This window comes from Thunnus maccoyii, chromosome 2 (assembly GCF_910596095.1).
Source record: "Thunnus maccoyii chromosome 2, fThuMac1.1, whole genome shotgun sequence".
NCBI lineage: Eukaryota > Metazoa > Chordata > Actinopteri > Scombriformes > Scombridae > Thunnus > Thunnus maccoyii.
The window spans coordinates 22,057,384-22,074,174 of record NC_056534.1 but is presented as its reverse complement, the minus strand read 5'-3'; the positions used below and the strand labels follow the sequence as shown (position 1 = coordinate 22,074,174).

The following is a 16,791-nucleotide window of genomic DNA, read 5'->3' as shown; positions in this document are numbered from 1 at the left end:
AAAATGTAATTCAACAATGGCTCATTGGCTAAAACTATTACTGAAACAGTTTAGTTGCTGCAGTGGAAACTATTATTGACACAGTTTAGTTTTACTGCAGTGGAAAAGGAAAACAGGATGTTGCTGTTCACAAACCTTCAATTCCAAGCACATTTTTCCCTCCACCCAGCTTTGTTTACATGCTGCATGCATCTAAGAAAACACATGTCAACACTTGAAAGCCTCTTTACATGTATACAGAAGCACACACACACAATCAGTGGCTTAAGCAGTGAAGATGTTCCTGGTGTTCCCTCTCTTATCTATTCAGCCACATTATCTAGCATTCACTGGGTCTGTATGTGTGTGTGTCTGTGTGCGCACTCTTTATTAGTCATTACGTGGACATGTGATGATTAACACCGTGTCTACACTGAAAGCATCTCAGCCTTGTTTTTCAGTCGTTCGTGTCACGTGTGTCTGACAGAACCGTACGCTTCTATGTTAATCAATAAAGCTGTGTACACAGCCATATTTTTAGGGTTAACGCGTAACTACAGTCATTGTTTGTTGGGCTCTGAGCACTTCCTACACTCAACACTGTCCTTGAATGCCTCCCGTATAGAAACACAGACGGAGCACTCGCTGCTGCTGCTGCTGCTGCTCTGCTGGACATGCTGCTCACGCTACGCTTTCTGTGTAGACACCTTAGGCTGTATATAGAGATGGACGACATGACAGCTCCCCAAAAGTGAAGCCAAAATATCTTGATTGCCCTCTGGTGGCTGGCTATAGTATAGATCATAAGTCCCTCCAGGTTAGCGGATGGGACATGAGCCAAACTAAAAAATCAAAAAAGTTTTTAAAAAGTTCACATCAAATAAATTTTTTCCTGAGACGGTTTCTGTCATTTTAGGTATTTCTTATCATGCTGATGTTTGTTTAAGTGCTCATGTTTCTGATAAGTTTTAATTAGTTATTGGACGATATAAAAAGGGGCTGTGACGTCGTGATTGACGGCTATGTGTCAGACGGAGGCACAGTTTAGGGGGTGTGTCCCTTGGGCCGTCATCCCGCCGCCTGACTCTACTGCACAGACTCTGAATGCAAATGACATCACACAAGCAAGATGGCAGCTGTTGGAAAAGAGTTTTTTTGGCTTCACTTTTGCATAGCGGCATGAAGCGGAGACACGTCGTTCATATTTATATGTAAGCGTGGGAATGTTTCGAATGTTTTTTTTCTTTTCTTTTAGGAGGTTGGGGGATTACTGTCACTTCATTAATTTGAGATCAAATTCAGTGTCTTCTGTTTCATGGACTTTGCATCAATATGTTTCTATGACTTCTTGTAAATGTAAACTGCATCCCTGAGTCTGTTTTTATTTTGCCTTGCACACTTTCATAGTCAGCCATTTAAATCACACAAATCATATACTGTCTATATGTTGTGAACTTACAAAGTAAAGCTGCAGTAATCAAGGCCCCCAGTTTTACCTTGAGATTTCTGGTGTCTGTGCTTTGGTAAACACTTTCGGATGCACAGCAATGCAAAATTGATCAAACAAACAAAGATGAATTTCCCTACAGGGATTAATAAAGTGCAAATCTCACTTTCACCAAACTTCACCTTAAAATAAATCAAAGGTGAGCCTTGCATAAAGGTTAAATGGTATCCCCGAAGAAAAAATGCTATTGTAACAAAATTAAACATGTTGTTTGCATGCTAAATAACAAAATCATACATGAGGTGCTTGTAATGTGTTTCAGAGTTTTATTTACACAAGGAACACAAGCCTGTCTACTGCCTTTGGCTTGAGGCATGCCCTGTAGACACACACACACACACACTAAAAAGCCTCTCTGACGGGGCACTTGTAGCAGGGATAGAGAGGTATTTCTTGGCCAGATTACTGAGCCTTGGGAGGTTTGCTGTTGCACTTCCACCAGTGAAGTGGATCAGTGTCTGGGTCCGTGTCAGGGGACAACAAGTAGGTTGCCAGCTCAGTTTCAATTTTGTCTGCCTCTGACTGGGAGGAATATGGCACTTTCTTCTTGAAGAAGCTTGCTAAAATTGCTCTGTGACAGCTCTTCTCTTAATTTTTTCCACCTTGTCAAGGTCAATGTAAGTTGTCTGGCACCTAGAGTCTATCAGTGGCCATGTCCAAGAGTTCATCTGTGACAGGGTCAATGTATTTGTCATTAAGGTACCCCGGTATGTTTTTTTTTGTGTGTGTGTGTGTGTGTGAGCTCAGTGTCTTCTTCCTCTGGCTGTAGGACACTGCTTCTGAACACATGGAGCACCGGTTTGATGTAGGAGAGAGGTGCCTGCTTTTCTTCTCTGACCCCAGGACATTGACAAAGGCTTTCTCCTGTTTCAGGACTGGCTCTATCATCTTTTGCCTTGAACCCCACCTGGTTGGGGACTCTTTGATAAGCTGATGAGTGGGTAGACTGAGCTCAGCCTGTACTACAGCCATCTCTCTTCTTTTTTTTTCCAACTGAAGGAAAAAGCATTGACAACCTTTTTACAAACCCCAATGGCATGTTCAGTCCGTGAGTCCCTCACACTATTCTCTGTATAAAATAAAAGAAAGAAGAAACAAACAGTCAATACTGTAACATAGACCACATACCACGTCTTTATTTCTGTTAGAAAAATTGTTTCACCTTTCAAAATGGTATTGATGCATACAAAGGACTCTGACACATACACACGCATGCACATATACACAGTTTATGTGTGTTATATATAATGTGTGCATTTTGTGGGAATATGTATACATTTGATTTAAAATTAAATAAAATAAAAAAATATTTTATAAAAGTCTTAAGTCTCTTCAGTAAAATAACTTTCACTTTAACTAGTAAATTAACTAAGTGTAAGTAATAAAAAATGTTCTGTTGTTAACAACTTCAGCAAATTACTTTTGTGTGGAAGCTCATATGTGTGGTTGATTGTATTGGGCATGTGAATGAACCCAGGCTTTTCATTATATATGTATATACGGGCATCATATCCTTGGCAAGGTCCCTTCTTCTCATATGGGATACTATGGCAACATGATTGGGGCCAATGTTACCTGCTTTTTAGCTGGTGATTTAGGGCTGTTGCTGTCTTGTGCAACCCACAGCGCCACATACTTGTCCCACTCGGTTGTGGGCCTCTGTTTGAGATTCTGGAATAAATAATTTATTCTGCTGCCTTTAGTTGCCACAGACTTTAGACAAACTTTACAGCAGACAGTGGTTTGCTCGAGGTCGGACGCTGCAAAACCAGGCCACTTCCGGACAACTGACTGAGACAGTGCCTTTTTTGGGAATAAATTCCTCACTTTTATTAGCACATGCTGCCATGTTGATATCTTACCTTGTCAGAAGAGAACTCTCGGGGAGGAGGGGGGTGAGGGGGGGATTTTCATTTTTAAACATCATCCTAAAACATATGTTTGAACCTCAGTGTTTTGTTCACGCTGGAGATGAAGAGAGGCTGTTTTCCTAATGTCTCTTTCGGAGTTGGAGTTACAGAAAGGTCAGCCTCTGAAACATTTGTGTCTGTTAAAACAGACACAAATCTGGTGGAGACAGATACATCATTAGTCTAGTATTTTTGTGTTTCAGTTATCTTTATAGCCTTTATATGTCTCTGCCTCTGTGTGTTTGTGTGTTATGATCTGCTGATTTGAAATGTGTTCTGGTGTTGGCACAAAGAGCAGAAATGTGTGAAATTTGCCTGGGTGTTAGCACAAATAAATACCAAGGCGCAGCACTGACAGATAGACACAGAGAAAAGCAATGTATAGATGGACGAGGCAGTAACTCAAAGGAATGTGGCTTACACCCAGTGCACTAAGGACAGAACCAAGTCAGAGTTGAGATCAAGAAGTCAAATAGTCCGAATACATATTAGGCAAGTTTCTGCTGTGAGAAACTGGGCATCCAGCTTGTTCTAAAAACACCACTGCCACATGATCCCAGTCTGTATTAAGATTCAAGATTCAAGATTTAGTTTATTATCATTTTCTTGTGTATTTGCACAGAGAAAAAAAACCAAAATGCTGTTCCTCCCAGCCCACAGCAGTGCAACAACAACAGAAAGGATAAAAGAAAGTACGTCTCAGTAGGCAGCATGATTATTGGAACTGCTGGTTTAGCCTAGCTTGCACTCCTGCGCGCTTGCCCAGCTTCCCCCGTCCTGTCACACCGCTTTTCCTCTATGGTGCAGCTTACAGGCAAGGCCGTGGTCTCCTTTGAGCCCACTGGATGTTAGCAGACCAAGCATGCTCAGCTGATTTAGCTCCCAGCCAGTATTTCTCGTAGCAAATGTCATCTGTTACAAATGTCCAAAAGAAACTGACGATCATAGTTCCCTCGCACTCCACACGATGACACAGATGTAGACGTAGACATGGACAAAGACACTGCATAGTTGGAACTAGGAGAGGACGCCGCAAAGGTCAGCCACACCGCCATCACACCAGTTCATGGAGAGAGAGAGAGAGAGAGAGAGAGAGAGAATACCACCAACAAGGACTCCTTCATTTCTCTTCTTGTCTTCACAAAATAACTCTTCTGTTAGCTTCCTCAGTGCAGTTTCTCCTTTGGAATGGTGGTAACAGTGGCAGTTGGGTGACACCCAGCCATCTGTTTTGATTTCAAAAAATATATCCAAAGATGATATTTCCTCTTCTGTTTTTACTGATCTGATTAATGCCGTTACCTCTTCTTTAGAGTCTTTTCTGAAGATTATTTGAAGGTTATTTTGCAAAATGTCCCAGTTTTTAGGTCCAAGTTTGAGATGTATTCAGGAGCTCATCTCTAGTGCAGCCACTCTCTCTCATAGAAGCTAGAGAACATATCTCATTTCTGTGAGTATGTGGCTACCTGAGTGTAGCAGAGATTTATCTGCAGCTATTTTTAATTTAGAAGTAACCTCAAAAAAGAAGCACCAACGCATTTGAGTTTCTGTTTAGTTTCATTTTTTACTCTCTTGTGCTGTGCCTTTTTTTATCGCTTTTTGTTGCTTTTTTACTTGACATACTACTACTTACTACTTTCAGCTCGGAGGAAAATGGGCAAGTGCTTGATTTATGTGTTGGTTAGGGGAGAAATAGAAAGAGAAAAAAATGAGTTCTCACCAGAAACAAAACATAGATGATTTTTTGAACTTGCAAAAATGCTGCATGTCATGTAATGTGATACCCGGTGTCAACAAATGGGACATACAGTAGCTTCAGACTAAATATTAAGAATCTAGTTTCTCTTGAAATTCATGGCAGTCTGAACCTTTCATGAAATTGCTTCTCAGACATAAATACAACAGGTTGGAACTTATTTTTCTTCCTGAACATGAGTGTTTTTAAGTAACTGCTGCAATGGCTTCAACTTGGCCAGAAAGGCTTTTCGTACAGGCAAGAAAACAGTGGGAACTGCTAACAAGGCGATCACTGAGTTAGAGAAAAGAGGCAGTACTGCACTACAGCTACCTCGCCTCTAGTTTCCTCATCAGATGAAGACTGAGACGTCATGCCTTCAAATTTGAATAAATTCTGCATTTTTGACCTTAAAGTGTTGCACCTTGTTTGATCATATTGGAAAGAATATAGTTTTTATTGAAACACTCAGCCTTAGAATTAGGAATTGATAGTATTGGCAGCACTGGGCTTACATACTAGAATCAGTAGGGTTTGCACATTTCTTACTGACATGCTCGCTTGTGTTTTTTAGCACTGTATACTGCTGGATGACCCTGAATGACACCTGATGCTTCATCGTAACGCTGCCTTCTGCATCACACCTCCCAGCACAGGTACTGCACACACACACACATACAGACACGCTATGAAACGGCTTGCAAAGAACTACAGTTGCCAAATAGGCCAATGTGCTTCCATGTGTGTGTGTTTGTGTGCACGCAGCCCACTCATGTCCTGAGGACAACTGGCTGAGTTCAGCTCTTTAGACCGTATTGGCTCTCATTTGTTGCACAGGGAATTGGTGGAACTCCCAGGAAGTAGCGTATTAAGCCATAAACACCCAACACACAGAGCCGGAGCACATTATTCAATTTTCATTTCATTCATGCTTTACTCTGTCAGCCGGCTAAAAGCTGCTGCTTATCACCACTGTTCTGGACACAACGAGCGAGGGGAAAGAGAGGAGGAGGATGTCTGAAAATTTTGATAAACAATTTTGTTTTGTTTGTTTTTGTGTTGGTTTTATTTGCATATTTCGCAGTGCAGAGCTCTAGCCGTTATTTCACAACTTGAGTAGAGGTATGTGTTTATAATCTGGCAAAAAGGCTCTAAATACATTTCCAAATGGATTAGTTGAGAATTATTTGGCACAGTTTTATCAGTTTCTGAGCAATGTTCAGATTCTTAAATGTTTACATTACAGTTTATTACACTTTTGCATGACTTGCTATTGTGGATTTGCTGTAGAGTACACCTCATAATACAAATTGTCAAACTGATAAACTGAGTTATGTTACACTGACAAGAGTGATAGGCTGACTATGAAGTTGAAATTCTGCTGGTGATTGTTTGCTTTATGATGATAACTGACTAAATCTCTCAGGGCCGTTACTGATCCCTCCACATCTGCATTGCTGCATTATTCCTTTATACAGTGTTACACTTATGTGATACACTTTTGCATCCACATATCAAATTGATTCCTAGTAATAAATACGGCGGCAATAATAAATGAGTGGAGCAAATGTAAACTTTGTAAAGGACATTTGCAAAATAATCTTTGTCCCAAGGACAATATATTCTTCTCTTGATTTTGATCTTTTTATGTTGTGTTTGAGGGAAAGTATGAGGCTTTACAGCTATGAAAAGGAATATTAAAGGAAGGTCTTTTTTTCTCACATCTGTTGAACTGAAACATTTCAAGTGTCTTTTGTTATCCTTTTCTCTTTTTTTTTTCTCGTCTCCTCTCATGTCCCTCCTCCCCCTCTTCTCTTGCTCTTTTGCAGACAGCTCTTTGGGTTATAAAAAACCACCATGATATATGATGTTGTCTGACCAGAACACTAAAAAGTCCCTCAGCGTTTTAAAAAGCACAGTATGCTCTGACTTACATACATACACACACCAACAAAAACACACACAGTGATTTTAGAATAATGTCCACATCAACAGTTTTTCAGTTTGTTCGATCTACTTTTCTCTTCCACTAAAATCCCAAGTGGGTAGGTTGGCATTTTACGCTGGATAATGACACACACACACACACACACACACACACACACACACACACACACAAACTTATATACATGTATGCAGCCTTAAGCACATGTTCAACACACATACATACGTACACAGTACTGGCAAAATGTTCTATTTGAAATTTGTGGTTTTCTATTCAAAATGTTTTGTGAAAGTGGCACACTATAGTTTTTTGGGGTTGAGGCTTAGACCGAAGTTTAGTTATGTTTTTGTTTAATTAGGGTAGGCATTAGGTGAAAGTTCCACCTTCTTTACTGTACAAAACTGCCCCTGCTAAACCATTCCATACATCAGGCAAAAACCTGACCTTTGTGTCTGTCCAGAAAGCTATAAATCATAGCCATTAATCATAGCTTTCCATTAAAAAATCACATCGTGATGTCAGATTTAAATCAATAGTGGAGGGATTTGGGGGAAAACATAACTAGTGAAAATACATGAAATTAATATTATGTATTAATAATCATTCTCTGAGGTTTTGATCAGTAATTATGGCTAGTTTAGGCATTTTTGTCAAACAAGCAGAAACACTGTCAGTAAGTAGACGTGATAAGACGATAAGAAGCTTTTGCAAACAGCCAGATGAACACACCCAACCTCATGATATGTGTACTGGTAAACACTGTAGGACAGGCTGTGTGAGCAGCATGATGCTAATTTCCCTGTTACACATAAATGAGTCTCCCAATACTCATTTAATTCTGATCAAGTTGAGCACAAACATCTACATGAAGTTCCTTCCTATATACAGCAGCTTTTACTACTCTGCACTGCTTTTGCTCTGACTCATATAATGGATTGTCCAGTGGAATGAATCGTGCAGTGCAGGACTGTACGTGGGTGTATAAGCTATTGGTATTTCAGCAGCTCGTCCTGTGTTTACCTATGTACAGAGAGACAAATTACTGTCATTTCTGGTTGATGTGGCAGTAAATGAGTATAGAATCCTGAAAGCTAGCGGAGCTTTTGTGATAGCATGGTGTTTTACTCTGGAATAGGTATTTGCTACATTAACACTGACACTTGAGTGTAGAAATCTGCATTGCAGAAGATAAACAACAAAGAAAGTATCCTGTGGTTTTCCATAATGGATTTAAGGACTGCAGCGTTTGATTTCATAGAACAGTGTATCGTAAATGTGCCTCCCATCTTTAGGTTCCATCTGAAGAATGCATTCATTTTTTAGTGTGAGAAAACAGAACTACATGAGTAAAATATATATTTGTTTGTTTTTTTCTAAATTGTGTTCTTTTTTTATATACATTTATGTGGCAGATGCCAACTACATCAACTATTCCTTTTACTTGTATGTTCTTCACATATACTTCCTTTTAGATTCCAAACACTTGCTTTCCTTTAAGGGTCAGTGTTGATATCACATTATCACTGAACTACTGTAACAGTTATAGTGAATAATGCTTGACATGGTGAAGCTAGGGCAAACACCTCATGGCCTCAGAGTTGACCTGGATGACAAAGAAGTGGCCTGCTAACATTTGGTGTTGGTCATTTGTTGACAAGTTTTAAAGGCAAGAAAGATGAGTGCAATAAAAAACTTAATGAGTGTTTCGAGGGTGAATAGACCTTTTACCTTGTTCTTTATGACACAACAGCATAAACCATAAAATACACAGCCTACTTGTCAACTATTTCCTCTACTTTAAGCTCTTTGCTTTGAGTACATTTCAGCCGACCGTTACCCCCTAATCCACTTTACTCTCTCCTCACTTCCTGACTTGGGCCCTGAGGTTGGCCCTGAGGGAGCATAAAAGCCAATCAAGTGACTTTAACTGTAGGGAGGTGGTTCCTAGGGAATCATAAAGACCAATAAAATTGCCAGGAAATATAGGAGAAAAATGAGGAATCCTCCCGTTAGGTGTTAATCACCGCCCTCTTTCTGTCACTGCTTTTTCACATGTGCTTTCTCTCATGCACGCACACGGGGATGTAAATATAGGTGGTGCAGGCAGTATGGTTGCGCTGGGGCCCCTGGAATTGGGGGGGGGGGCAGCGAACGGGCCCTTGTGAGTGATTCAGATTGCCACCCCTGAAATACATCTGTGTTCAAAGAAGAACTATGTTTGAAAAGTGTTTGTTTGTTCTTTTTTTTGTTTGTTTGTTGTTGTTTTTTTGGTAAAATAATCTGTAGAAATCTATAACATAATTATATGCTTACTCTACATAAACTATACAAGCTATAAACAAAATATTAACTATGACTATAAAAAAAACTTTCAATTAAATGAATAATTTCTTATTTTCTTTGGCATTTTTGTCATGTACAGATATGCAGTGATGATAGCTGGGTAATCTGAAGGTCAAGACTGACAAGCTGAGCACATCTGCAAGCCGAGCAAGCAGTCATTCCTTTCAAAGATAAAAGCCGCAGTAAGAAAAGACAAGAGAGAAAAGAACAGGAGGAGAAGGTAGCAAAGCTCCCCTAAATTACATTCCTTTGGCTTTTTTATAAACAGTCATCAGCATGGACGACCCCCCTCCCAGCAGCAATGCAGCAGTTCAGCTGCCATCAGTAGTGCGTCCACAACCATTAGTCCTACATGATCGTAAAGTTAGGCTATAGTTAGATAAACATTTCAAGAGAAGTGATTGACGGTCACGGTCTGATTGACGGTTAATTATTACATGATTAAGAAAGCAACCTTGAACAAAATACTTTGTTACTGTGCTTAAAATACTGTTCAAATGATTTACACCATGACATTACACATGTGCGACAGAGGATTTTGAATTGCAGTAATGACACATCAGCACATTTGATTGATTTGATCAAATTGATTTGATTGTTACTTCTTTGAAAGTTTACATCACCAGCAACAACGACATTTCTCCTGACATTTCAATCACGGAGATCAGCTGATGAAGGCATCTCTGTTCTATGACGCTGACAGCAACTGATTAAACTGACTGCAGAAACAGTTTATCAATGTCAACAATAAACTTAACGCTAGCGTTAGTCAGCTATATATATTTACAGTAGTTTATAGGCTGGTTATCTAGCAACTCGCCTACATACCTCACCAATAACAGCTACAGTTATGTAAACAGCTGTAGTTGGTTGATTAGTTTGATCTGTTCATGTTAGCATGTGTCAGAGTGCTATCCATGGTCCTGATAGCTTTCTTTTTGACCTCTCTTCTTTCCCAGTACAGCAGCCTAAGTGACTCATCCAATTGTAAAATCCAACACATTGTTGGTAAAATACATATACGCCTGATGGTGTGTGTGTATGATTGTATGTGTGTGTGTGTGTGCTTCATAACTAGTAACTAGCTTACACTGGAGCCCGTCATAACTACCTTACGCCACTGTGCACACACATGCATGCTACTCCGCGGTTACCCTTGGTGCTTTGTTCCAGTATTTATCCAATAGATGTGAAGAGGGATGAGGATTATCTCAGCCATATTTTTCAATTGTTCCCTGATAACTTGTTGAGGAGGGGAAAGCCGTTACTCATTCACGTCCATGCTCAGATTCTACCAGCTGGTCTGGAGATTTGAACCAGTGACCTTGTTTGTGTGTGTGTGTGTGTGTGTGTGTGTGTGTGTATGAGACAGAGAGAGGGACAGAGACAGGTTCCAGCACATAGGCAGTGCACTTAGTTTAACACACTTTGAACTCAGCGGTCTGTTTCTCTCCATCTATGTGTGTATGTGTGTGTGTGTTTTATCAGTTTTATAGCCCAATAACTTCAGATCATCCTTGAAAAAACTCAAATATATTTTGTTTCATCATTTTGAATAACGCACGCACACACACACACACATACGGTGGCCAGATGGAAGTGCTGCACCCATGAAAAAAGTGTTACATCCTGACAGCTGATATTTTTGTGACTTTTCTGTCCTATGCTTTTTATTTATTCTCTTCATATTGTAAATACTGTAGCTGTGTAAATTACAGGGAGCAGACACAACAACAAAAACACCTGCTCCTAACAATACAATCCAAATCAATATCCCTGCAGCCTAGCCAACCATCCAACCAACCAAGCCAGCATCACTGATGGATGCTCTGTTGACCTGCAAGTACACCTATACATCAGTGCAGCAAGATGAGAAGTTAAAACACTGGATCAAACACTGGGAAAACATGATTTTCAGGGTAGCTAATAATGTGGTAGTTGAGACAGCTGAGCGAGGGCCATTGGTTCATCATTTTTGAGGTCAAACTTAGTGGTGATACTCATTTTTTACTCTCGACTAAATCAGAATTAGTGAGTCCCTGTGAATAAGAAAAGCAGAGTTTTGATGTTAAATGCTGTAGTCATCCTTTTCCTTATAAGGTCACAGTAGTGGCCACATATCCACCTTGAGAAAGTCAAAATTTTCCACTATTTCACATCATAGTGGTGAGTAGAAAAAGTCTCTAATGCTTCTCATTGAAGCAGAGAATACTAAATTGTTGAAGAAGGATAATATTACCATGCTTTTCTGGTGTTTATGGGTTTTGGTTTTACCTGCTCATTAAGTGGGGCAATACACTTTCAGTGACCACTTTTAAACCAGCTGAGATAAAAGCACTCTATCCATTTTTATGTTCTCCCTGCATGCTGTATTTGTTTTATGTTCGAGTTTAGTTGAGGCACAACCACTGTTAGTGATATAGATACAGGAAAGTCTAGCCCAACATTTGTCTGTTTAAGTGAATGTACTACATACAGATTCAACTGCTATCTTGTTGAAGTAGTTTACACTCATACCCACAAACAGACTCATCCACACATACATGTTCACATACACAAAGGTAAGGACTCATGTATACATACTGTATATCTACACACTCAGCATGTCCAAATATACAGCAGTATTCTGTTGACTTTTTACATTTTATTTTGTGTGGCTTTGGTGATGCAGTATGGAATTTGTCGGCAGTAATCACACCGCAGCGTGCCACTTTGGAGTGCAAGATTTGAGCTCGGTCTGTTTATTAACTCGTGCCAGGTCTAAAAACATCATGACACAAAACTCACACATCTGTGCTGTTATCACCAAACCATGCACACATGAGGAGATCTTTCTCAAAAGCTTAAAAATCATATGATGATATGATGCAGATGATAGCCAAGATGATGTTGACATGCACTTTATCCATTAGGCAGGAAAACAAGATTTTACATTTTAACTCCACACGTGAGTTGATTTTGAAGTAACATTTAACAATAATTGTTACAGTACACTTGGCTGTGTTCCTCTGACAAGATAATTAGACTCTCATTCAATGATTTCCTGTAATTATTACATCCTTTCTACTTCAGTAACTGGATGGATTCACTGCAAAGAGTTGATTCATCCCGCAGAAAGACATGATTCATTTGAGGAAACAGTATACTGCTGCTTTCTGGACAATTCACTTATTGAATGGTGTTTCACGGTTCACTTGTATTGGCTCGCACATTTTTCTGGCATTTGTTCAGGATGAGTTGAATTTAATGAACCGTCTTATTTTTTTCTTCCTTTGACAAATGATCTTTGTTATGTGTAACTGGTGGTCAGATGATTCTTGCTTTTTTTCTCTGCTTGGATAAATGAGATATGTGCAATTTATATTTCTGCCTTGTTACTTTTTTTTTCCATTGCATACGTGTATGCATCATTGCTTGCACCCCACATTGTGTACTTCATCTGTCCGAAGACTTTTGGTACTCACCCAGTCATACTAGAAATGTCCTCAAGTCCCAAGCTGACATTTTAAACCTTATTTCCACACATGGCACTCAAAGCCATGATATTAGATTGAAAACATTTTAGAATTGATGATGCAAGTGTTCATTTGCTAGGGGTAAATCCTAGACATAGCCTCGGAAACATGATATCAGGTGGGGGTGACTATTTACACCTTCCCACCCTTTTTTTTTTTTAGTTTATTAAACACTTGCAGCGATCGCACCACTGCAGAAACAATAAGTGTGTCTCTCCATTAAGAGAGACGGTGTGCATTTACACACAAGGCTGTAACTTCATTGATTATATAAATCTCCCAACACACCGACAGGATCTGTCAGGATCTAATGGTAATGAATGTTCTGTGTTCTTCTACACATCCAAAAGGTCAGCTGTTACACACACACAGTCCAGGCTCATAGAGTGAAATTGTTCCTGAGCTCCATCAGAGCTGTCTCAAAAATGTTATTTCATAACCTCAAAGTTTAATTCTATCTATGTTGATAACTACTGCTTCAATGTACCCTCGTATTTGCTGCAGTGACATTATTGTGCACATTGAAACGTTTACAATTACTGAAAGCAACCTGTCTAATTGTTAAAGTAAATCGTTAAAGAAAACACTCATATCAGTACAACACACAATGAAGAAATAGTAAGCTTGCGCTGCACCACATAATGTAAAAAGCAATACAGAGACTGAAAGAGGTGGAGTGTAATGTGCACAATAAGCAGCTGTGTCACATTCCTGCTCTGTCAGGCTGCCGGAGACAATTCTAACCAGCAATATTCAATATTCATATCAACTAGAGCTGTCTCTGTACCATGATAAGCCTGAAAACCAGACTGAAACATTTCTATTTTGTTGTTTTGAGTCAAGGATTTAATTTTGTTTTGTGTTGTGTTTGTTGTGTGTTACTTGAGTGTGTTTGATTCCATTTAACACATCTTACATATTCATTCATTACAGAGAATAAAAAACCTACCAAGACTACAGCAATCAAAGCCCTCTGTTAATGAACATCCAGCTAGTTATTAGCAAAGTCTCGTTAGCATATTGTTAATGTAATTGTATACTTAATTGCTAATTAGGAGGCTAATTGCTCATTGCATTGATTGGATGTATAATTGATGTGTGATGATTTTCTTAATACGGTTGTGTAGTGAGTGAGTTTACTGGGCAGGAGTGAGTGGGTGTTTTGATTTTTTTCATTGTTGACATTGTTTACAGTTGCATTATTTTCATTGTTAATCGCTGCAGGTAATGATTGGCTTTGTAAATTTATACATGATCATTGTTTTCTGCAATAGTTATTTGATATATTTTCACATCTGTCTATATAGTAGTTTGCATAGAACAAAGGATTCACAGGACACCTAACCGTGTAATGTAATCTAGCACAATTTTATCATACTGATAACGTAGCTCCGCTGTTTATTATTAATGTATTACTTTTCACTCTTTTTACACCATGTCAGAGCTACATTAAGTTATTATTTGCAAACAAAACATCATACTGCTGCTGCTTCACATTAAAAACTGTTGAAACATATGTAGGCTGTTGATGTGAAGCAGCCACAGTGAAAGCAATGTGTCTCTGCAGTTAGCGCTGCCAGGACTGACTTCAGGTTTGAAAATTTCACCATGTATTTTTCTGCTTTGTGCTTTCCTGCTAAAGCATTGTACATATCCTTTAGGTGGAATATTACATCATGCTTTTTTCTTTAGATTTTCACTTTGATATATACTGTAATCTCTCTTTGAATCTTGTCACAAATGTGAGATTTCCACAAGGACTGAGAAGAGCAAATGGGACTAAGATTTTTTTCCCTCAACAAAGATCTTCTTTTATATCAGTGGCCACTCTTTCTTTCTATATCGTCCTCGCTCTCCATCTTGCTGACCTCCTCTTTACCTCCATTTTCTGTTTTCTCTTGTCATTTTTAGAGAACTGAAGACAGCTCTATGTGTATTATTTCTCTCACTTTATCTCTCTCCTCTGTTCTCTGTCTGCTAGCCCATCCCCATCACTCTTTGATGACAGATCTCACAACTGAGACACAAGTAAAAGGGGCCAACACATCATTTAGGACATCATTACCACCAGTTACCCCTTGCTCTGACATACCCACAGAGAAAGGGAGAAAGTAAACAGAAGTCTTCAGTCAACCTCACAGAGAGATGATGAGCGAGAAAGAGGTAAAAGGTGGGATGTTAGAGTGAAAGATGGAGTGAGGGGAGGAATAAGCAGAGAGAGGGGACATGGAGGGATTCAGAGAAAAATGGAAAGGTAGAGAGGGATTGAATGAAGCAACAGGTTTTTAACTTTCTCTTACAGTGGGAAAGAACATATTCTATGTTAGACTAAGTTACATACAATTCTGCTTAATGCTTGTAGAATCTGTAGATGTTATCAAATCATTCACTTCAATCAAACATTACAATAGAAAAGCAAATTGATGTCGTCAGTTACATCTTTATATCTAAATTGCAGACTTACTGATGGTGGCTGAAAGAAAAAAAACAAACTTCAAAATGAACATTTTAATGCTTGTGATAGTCAATAGCCTTTTCATCATCCAAGTAGGTTCTCTGAGTTAATTCCCTGTTCTGAAAGCTTTATTATTCTTTCTGTCAGTTATGTTCTTGTTTTTTCCTTTAATTAAAATATTTTGTGACTTTATTCTGTTTGTACTTTTTTTTGTCATGTCTTTTTTTGTTTCATACTCCCTGATCCTGATTAAATTTGTAATAACTTCCTTTGCCTTTCTTTTAAAAATGTTGACAGTGACAGTAGATGGCTGTTACCATGGGAACACTACTGTAAAATACAAAGGAGTTTAACAAACCCTCTACCATGTGTTATATTATTCTATATGTGTACACTAATGAGTGACAACTAGTAGAACCGAGATGAGTGACTGAAGTTTTTTGTGTTGGGTTGGACTCTTGGCTGGTTTTTGATATTTTCAGTGTTTCTGGATTTGAAGAACATTTCTCTTTTGTTCCTGCTGTTGTACTGTAAGTGTTTTATCTCTGGGTTAGTTTCTGTATTATTTTTGATTATTCTCAAACATAATTATCATTGTCCTTCTGGGTCATAATATTTAATGTTTCTCTTTTTTTTTCTTTCTTTTTTTTTACTCAGAACTTTGTTGAATAGAGTGATAAATGATCCGTAAAGCTCCCAGCTTGGTCCACTTGGGAGTTGCTATTGTTCTCCAACTCAGTAGTAGGTGCTGTGGACTAATCTACAGCAAGGTGCTGTAGAAGAAGAAGAAAGCAGGAACAACTGAGTGTTACGGCGCTTAGTCAAAAGTATGTACGTTGTTTCTACTTGTTCCTCTCGTCTTCATGAACACATTATCTATTATCAGTGCTTTTTGAAAGGAGGCAAGAGAAAAAGTGATTGGGTCGGAGGTCCCACATACCAGCAAGCCAATCATCAACAAATAGCCGCAAGCTGAATACTGAATATGAGTTGTGAAATTCAGGTTCGAGGGCGCATTTGCGTGTTTGTGGAGCCCACCGCATGAAGTATGCAACAGCCTTAAGTGCTTCTTTGCAACACATGCACATACATGCATGTACAAACACATTGCCTAATAGACAGTTTTGATGCGGTTAATGATAATGGTTCCTGATTACCTTGGTTAGCGAAACAAGACCTTTTGCTTTTGCTTTCCATTATCCTTAATGGAGAAACCTGCCAGGATGTTAAAGACTCATTTTCCCATAGTGCATTGTCACAGTCCATAATGGAAAATAAATGTAAAATGTGTTTACCTGTGTGTGTGTGTGTGTGTGTGTGTGTGTGTGTGTGTGTGTGTAATTGAATGAAAACATATCATTAATTAGCATGTGTAATGGTTGCTCGTAGATGACAGACTACA

At 38.9% G+C, this 16,791-nt stretch overlaps 1 protein-coding gene across 6 annotated transcripts in view; it reads left to right on the top strand.

Moving 5' to 3' along the window:
- Positions 1-16,791, top strand: part of tenm3 (teneurin transmembrane protein 3) — a 369,694-nt gene that overhangs the window by 42,306 nt on the left and 310,597 nt on the right. For all 6 annotated transcript variants that reach the window (XM_042397897.1, XM_042397853.1, XM_042397889.1 and 3 more), the window contains exon 2: positions 5,706-5,787. The gene's annotated coding sequence lies outside the window, so the exon portion shown is untranslated. The remainder of the gene's footprint in view (positions 1-5,705; positions 5,788-16,791) is intronic.